This window comes from Chiloscyllium plagiosum, chromosome 6 (assembly GCF_004010195.1).
Source record: "Chiloscyllium plagiosum isolate BGI_BamShark_2017 chromosome 6, ASM401019v2, whole genome shotgun sequence".
In the NCBI taxonomy this organism is placed as follows: Eukaryota; Metazoa; Chordata; class Chondrichthyes; order Orectolobiformes; family Hemiscylliidae; genus Chiloscyllium; species Chiloscyllium plagiosum.
The window spans coordinates 34280296-34288659 of NC_057715.1; positions in this window are offsets into that span (position 1 = coordinate 34280296).

The following is an 8364-nucleotide window of genomic DNA, read 5'->3' on the forward strand; positions in this document are numbered from 1 at the left end:
TCCGCATTTTATGGAACAATTTTTCATCAACTTTGCAAGTCCCAATGAGTGTATGCACATTTTACAAAGAACTAAAGGTGGGGTTCCGCAGAATGATCACTGAACCTGAAATATTAACTCTGATTTCTCTCCACAATCCTGCCTGATCTGATGAGATTTTCCAGCCCTTTATGCTTTTGTTTCTGATTTCCAGCATCTGCAGTTCATCTGTTTTTTTTATACACATACTTTCACAATTCAAAAGGATATCTTCCCCCCATCAATGTGTTCCAGGACCAGATCCAAAGCAATACATTACCTCTCCAAAATGAGTGAAATATAAAATATTAATCCAGACTTCATTCCTCACACCTCCAATCTTCTTCTCACCCTCACACACTCCCCATGACCCATATTTCCAATCTGTGGAATCTTGTATTCTCTGTCCATCCTTCAAGGTCCCTCACACTCCTAGAGCCTCCTTCCACCCATAATTCATTCCCCCTTCACCTGCCATGCCAACTCATTAAGTATTCTGTGTGGATGCAACTTTAACAACATTCAGGAAGGGAAAGTCCTTCCAAGACATAAGTAGTCAGCCTGATCAGCACCCAATTTAAAACTTTCAACATTTACATGCTCCAGTACCGATGTGATGTTGCAGCGTTATGTACTATATTCAAGATGCACTTCAATGATTTCTTGAAGGCTCTATAGAAGCACCTTTTAAATCCACAGCCTTGACTACATAGAAGAACAGAAGCAGCAGATACATAGGGATTCTATGACCTTCCTGTCTATTCTCTATGGCCTTTAACTCCCTCAGCAATCATAAATCTATTTTAAATAACCCGAAAAAATATTTAATCACTGTTCTCTGGGAAGAGAATTCTAATGGATATTTTGGGAAAAAAAATAAACCTCTTCTCTCTGAAGTGGGAGACCCCTTAGTTTTCAATCGTATCTTATAGTTCTAGACTCTCCCCTAAGGAGAAACACCATTGCTGCATCCACCTTGTCAAATCTCCTAAGGTCCTTGTAAGACTCAATCAGGTCATTTTGCATTCTTGAAAACTCCAGTGGATACAGGTCCAGTCTGTCCAACATTTTGTCATGATAGCCCCTTCATTCCAGTAATCTGAGGCAACAAACAAAGTTCCAATGAATTATACTCCAAGAGAAAATGGAAAGCTTACGTGACACTGGAAGTCACCATCTGAAATCTTATAAACTAATAAAATCAAATAAAAAATATGGAATTTCTTTGTTACCAGACTCTATGTGTTCATTAAACTCCTAATATGGTAGACTCTTACCAATTCATCAGTTGCACTGAAATCAATTCAACAGTTCTATCGACTTGATATGCTTTGACATTGAAGCTTATTTATATAGAGTCATGTTATAGACCAAATCCACTCTTAGCTACTGGATGAGAGAAGCTCTATTTATCAGGCATGGGGATTTCTTGTTTCTGAATCCATTTCTTTGATTTGTTTGCAGGAATTAGCCTCAGAGCTTTACCTTGTACAAAATTATTTAATCTTTACAGACTGTTGAACAATTACTAACATAAATCTTTTAATAATTAACTTTGACTGCAGTTCTTTGTCAAAATGCCACCCATTCTGCAGATTCACTTATAGGATGCACCAAGCAGTATTTTTTCATCAGTAATTGTGGCATAAGGGCACAAAGTAAGTCTGCAGCACAGAGAGATATGTTATACCCTTTCTGGCCAGTTTGTCTGCCATGGCTCATTGACAGCAATGCACTGTACTGTGATAGAACTCTGTGTTGCTGTTCTATTATTGTCGCGCACCTAACCTTTCCTCTGTCACTGACCATCCCAGCATTCTCTTTGTCACATATCTGAAATAAAATAAAGTAAATAAAAAGTCTAAACCATTCGTTGTTTCTCAAAATGGTCAATTAATCACCCCTATGTATTTTCTCTGTCCTTCAGAAATCTTACCTAGATTAGAGTGCAGATGCTGGAAACCAGATTCTAGATTAGAGTGGTGCTCGAAAAGCACAGCAGTTCAGGTAGCATCTGGAACAGGGAAATCGATGTTTCGGGCAAAAGCCCTTCATCAGGAATCGATCAGGAATCAGCACCACTCTAATCTAGAATCTGGTTTCCAGCATCTGCAGTCCTTGTTTTTACCTAGAAGTCTTACCTAGCCTGGTGCTCTGACACAATGACTGACTGCAGCAAAGCTGGGAGAAGGATGATGACTTTCAGTGGAAGAGGCTGCATTTGGTATCATAGGGTGACCACTGTTAACTGTGGGCAGAATATCTATCTTTAGACTGTACCACTTTGGCATCAGCAGTCTGGGCGTGCTGGCTGATGGGTTACTGGAGGGCGATGGTAGTATGGTAGAAAAAGGATATTCAATGATGTAATCTGAGAAAAGACAGCTCCTTGGAAATGCTACCATTTCTTGGGATGGTATTTCAACATTGTAGAGGACAACACATTGAACTATTGTACCCTTTGAGCATTGATCTCTGTAGATGTGACAATTGAAATTGTTTATTACAACAGCTGTGCTTGAATGATAACAATGTAAGCTAACGTAACTTTAATCCGAGCTTTCACTGCAGCATTTAGTTGTCGTATGACTTCCACCTGGGCTGTAACAAAAATTGAACATCATTCACTAAATGCTGCATCCCAATTGGTCCACCAGTTGTTGATGGAGTTGACCATAAATTCCATAGTGTAAAGTAATAAAGCCATGTGCAAGGTTGATGCCAGTCTCCTCCATGTTCCCTGATAGTAACCACAATCTCGCGGATAGTTTTGTCACCAGCCAATAAATGTGGCATTTCATCTGACTTACTAATCAGCCATTTTCTTTACTCTGGCACATCAAAATGTTGATTGGAATTATTCACTCTTGACCTCACAGTTTGGTAAGCTGACGTCTGCAGGCTGCATATGCCCAGTGACTGACCATGTGGAGACCCCACTTCTGTGCTTCCCTCAAGTGTACATGCATTGTCAATATGTGACCTATTGCATATGAATGTGAGATTTTCATCTTCATCAGACTTCTCCCTTTGGCAATTCTCACCCCGATTCCATGACCTTAACAGGCTGCAGTTCTGGGGTATAGGAAAGAGGAAGGCACAAGGATGAGGAAAGGTGGGATGTAAGTGCTGTGTATTTGAGTTAACTGCCCTTCTTAAATCAGAAGTGTGCCTGGGGGTGAAGTGAAAAGTTGTTCGGGGAGAATTAGTTAGGAATGCACTTTGATGCTTTCTGCCTCCCTTCTGCTCAGGACTCAGTCACACTGTCACAGGGACAGTCTGCTTCACAGGACCTGTCACCTTGTCTGTTCACAAGCAATTAGTTACTGCTCCTATTGCTTATTCATTGCCTTTCCTCCAAGAGATAACTATGTCAGTCAGTAACGGGCAAGTGTCTAGGTGATAGAGTTTGAACAGCTGGTAGTGTATTCAAGCATTATTCAAGAACTACTAAGTCTGTGGGGGTGAGATAAAGCCATAAATGTGAGGCCCCATTTGGAACTGATACAGATTGCTGGTAGCTGCATGATGCAGTTAGATTATATGGAGCAGCATGTGAGGCTATTGTACACAACTGGAAGAAAGGGGAAAGTTCCAGATATAAACAGAAAATAAATCATACATCAACCACTGTGGAAAAACATAATGAGGGAGAGAATGCAAATGCTTCAGAAAAGGCCAGAAAAAGTGAGAGAACATATTGCAGAATGCAAACACTTTTGGGGAGGAGGATCCAGTCATTATTGAAATACAGAAAATCTAACAAAGGCAAAATATAAATACCAAAGAGAGTCTTTGAAAATCAATGGGAAAGTTTGAGTTTTACTGGGAAGAAAAAATAAAGTGGAAAGTGGAAATACAAAAATTATTTATTTTGCTTGTGTAAACTAATATTGGATCACCCTTTTTATAAAACAATTACATTAATTCATCTACTTGATGGATTTTGACAAGTAAATTAATATTTGGTGTTAACTTGAATAGAAAAGGGATGCATTTTAACAGTCACCGTGGATTGTAAGAATTTGATAATCTGATTATATTGAATTCAATATCACTGTAATCCATAACATGGGGAGGGAAGATTAGCATTATGTGATTTGGCAGCAATGGCAGAGGGAGAGAAAATCTCCTGGGTTGGGAAAGGTTCCGAATGAGGGATAAAGCAAGGAGATATTACACCACATTGGAAAAAAATAGAATGTGCCAATTTGGGAACTGGAGTGAAAGCAGATAAAAACATATTATGAAGCAAAAAGCAAAATTAGGGAAGAAGAGATACCCTATTGTGAAGGCGAGAAATAGGCAAAAGTAACAGGGAGAATATATGTAACAGGCTGAATTTTAAATCTTGTAGCACTGGAAGCAGAGTTGCAGTTAGACCTCGGCAGGCTCATACTGTGCAATCTCCTGAACTGAAAGCCAGCAGCCTTCGGCAGTTAGCCCACAGTAGGCTGAACATTCCTCTGGCTCATTATGAGCCAGATCATTGAAAATCCAGTAATGATGTGAATTACACTGCCAACTGTGCAGAAATATAATTATTTTATTGTGTTAAGTCTGCAATACACTGACACTATCTTTGAAGTTGACTTATTGAAGCTCCAATTCCAAATTGTTGGTATGGAAAGTTCAAGTACTTCATTGTAATAACTTATATTGAATATTGTATTTGGGTATTAATTTGCTTGGAAAAAGTATTCTATTTTTAAGAGCTTGTTTTTCGACAATGCCATCTTACAGTTGGTATCACATGGCTATACTTAATCATTCTCTCCTTTGTACTTAATCATGTTTTCTTTTGCTTTTTAATATTTCCTCAACATTAATTCCATTTGTGATAAGGTTTACTAACATACTTCTCGCCCTTTGAAAATCTGCACTGCATGTAACTAATGCTTTAAAAGTAGCTATTATAAAATCAGTTACTCTTCTCATCTCTGCTTGAATTTTGTTGAGGATTCAGTAGCTTGAAGGTAATGATGATGTTTGTCTTTGTGACAGTAAAATCTGATCTTGTGCCTCAACTTATGAGTTTTTAATAGATAGGTGAGAAGAGCTCATTAATCATCATGCAAAATTCTAGCTCGCATTAAATACTTCCATTACCTCTATAGACGGAAAATACATAACTACATAAACACATCTCTGATAATATATTTAGCTCGAAAATCTGCAAATGATGGAGTAGCGTGTAAATGTTTCATGATGCATGGTTTATATTTTAGGGTTATTACGCTAAACTAACTCAGTATGTGCCCATTAATGAATAATTTATAGCTAGAGCTTCGACAAAAAAATTATGTGATGTTATTTGGAAGACATTACAATAAATGTCTTGCTAAACTATAACTTAAGCATAAATGTTAAACAGGGTTATTTAACAGTAAATAGATAATTGAAATACAATAATGGCATGCTGTTGTTTTTGCCACATTTCTAGATGTAACTATCTCTCCTTAAATTGATTGAAAGAAGAGGCAATGGCTTAGTGATATTGCTACTAAACTCATAGAGACCCAGGTTCTGGGGACCAGGGTTTGATTCCCATCACAGCATAAGGTGAAATTTCAGTTTGATACAAATCTGAAAATAAATTACTTAGGTTACTTACAGTGTGGAAACAGGCCCTTCGGCCCAACAAGTCCACACCGACCCTCCGAAGAGCAACCCACCCAGACCCATTCCCCGACAACTAACACTATGGGCAATTTAGCATGGCCAATTCACCTAACCTGCACATCTTTGGAATGTGGGAAGAAACCAGAGCACCCAGAAGAAACCCACGCAGACACGGGATGAATGTGCAAACTCCACACAGACAGTTGCCCGAGATGGGAATTGAACTCAGGTCCCTGGTACTGGGTGGCAGCAGTACTGACAACTGTGCCACCGTGCCGCCGTATGTCTAACACTGATCATGAAACCACTGTCAATTGTCAGAAAGAAAAAAACATCTGTTTGACAAATGTCCTTTCAGAAAGGAAACTGCCATCCTTACCTCATCTGGTTGCAGACGCACAACAATGTGATTGAATTTTAACTGCCCTTTGAAATAACAAGGACATCTAGGGATTATCAATAAATGCTGGCCCAGCTGGTGATATCCACAAACCATGAGTAAATTTTTAAAGAAAGTTTAACCATCATTTTTTTTTAAATCATGTACTGGATGTGGACAACTTTGGTTGGGCCAACATGTATTTCTTTATAATTATTCATTAATGGGACATGTGCATTAATGGGACATGTGCTGGGCCAGTATTTATTGCCCAATCCTTGCTACCCTTGAGAAGGTGGAGGCAAATTGCATTCTTGAGCTGCTGCAGTCAATTTGGTTTAAATACACCCACAATGCCGATCGGACGGGAGTTTCAAGATTTTCTAGAGAAGACTGGTGGGCAGTAACTGACCAGACTTGTTCTGCTTTTTATGTGTAAGGCTTATCTTGCCTATTTTCTATCTTGTCAGGTAGATGCAAGTGTTGAGGCTGTACTGGAATAGCCCAGTTAATGCGTGGCTAGTTTTGGAGCATACACTTTCGGTACTATTGCTAGGAATGTTGTCACAAGCAATAACCTAAGTCTTCATGATGCACCTAACATTTTCTGATGTCTTTAGACAAACAACTTGATTTTATAGGACAGGCTGAGAAGTGTAATTTGAAAAATAAGTTGGATAAAGAGAATTTGTGGATGTTTAATCCAAATATTTATTCCAAAAATATCTAGAATATGCATATATTTGAATTGAATATATGGTTCTTTCATTGAACAAATGCATAGTCAATATTGACCTGATGATGCAGCCAGAAAAGATTAACATTTTTTGAAAAGGGAATCTGATTTGTAAAGTTTATCTAGAACATAACAGTATCATGACTACAGATCATAATCCTGGATGACTAAAGAACATATCAAACTTAATTCTTTAATTACGTTTTTATTCCAACTTGTGTTTTTTTTCTTTTGTCTGTTGCATGTTGCAGTCAAATAAATAACTATGAATGTAAATTCAGAAGCTTCGAGAGGGAGAGACACTGGAATGTGACACCTAATGAGGTGCGAATCAATAATATACGTAAAGTCAAGAAATACACTAGAAACTGAACTGGCATCTCCTGGGAGTTATCTTGGAGTGTGAACATGATGGAAGAAAAGAGAACAGTCTGGGTCAGAAGTATGTTTTATGTTTTCCCCTTTAAAGAATGCACAAGGATGGGGGGGTTAACTGGTTAGTGCACAGGGTTTTCTAGCAGGCTAGTGTGCTAGAAGCTAGCTAGCGAACAAACCTGTTGGAAAGATACTGGATGAAAGAAGGACTCTCTTGTTTTGTGTGTTACCAATCACCACCATCAAAGTGAAACACCAAACACATTTTGATTAACCAGCAAAGGAAAGATTCCTGAAAGTCACTGTCTAACTTCCAATATTCCAGTATTTATTCTTTATGAATGATTCATAGGGACTGACCTGTTCAAGTTTTATTTGCACTCACTTCTCATATCTAATCTTGGTGTACGTGTGTTGCATTATTATTTCCTGTTGCATTTAGTAATTAGTAATCTGTTAACTCAACACAACTTGGCTAAAATGGCTCCTTTTAAAAAACAAACTTAATTGGTTTGGGAGAAAGACATCCACAAGGGAGGGGATCCTTGTCAAATTAATTTTATTGTGATCAATCGAGGGGGTGGTTGATTAAAGAAGAGAAACTCATTTATCCATCCTTACCTGGGTCCTTATCAACTTAGGGTATCATGTCTCGAACCCACAATAACATGCAGAACCTCATTTGGAACCTGATCAGAATAATAGGAGGAAAAGAATCGATACCATAATAAGTTCTGATGAGAATTTCTTCATTTTTGATAAACATCTGTACAATATAGTTCCATGTCCTCAGGACCTTGCAAAACAAGTTCAGAACTAGTTAAGTACAGTTGAGATGTTGCTGCAATTATAGTCAAGGTACAACCATAACTTTTAGTTGAATTATTACACATTCAATTTAAAATCAAGTTAGCAACTGCTTATTTCAAAATATAATATGTTAAAGAAAGAAAAAAAAGACATGTGTCAGCCAAAGATTTGTTGGCTATCAAAGCTTGTTTCTTCTATTCTCCAAAAACCTACCATCCAAGAGTATTTTAAATCATGTCTTTGATTTCACTGCTTCACTGGGTAGTTAACAGAAACATTACTTTGAAGATATTTTTGTTTTTTTTCTGATCTATGTTCACTTTCCTCTGATTTAAATTTCATGTTCTCTTGTCTGGCTTGACTTGAAAGTTTTTTTTAAGTTTCATTCTGCTAATGCAATTTAATACTTCAATAAACTTAACTC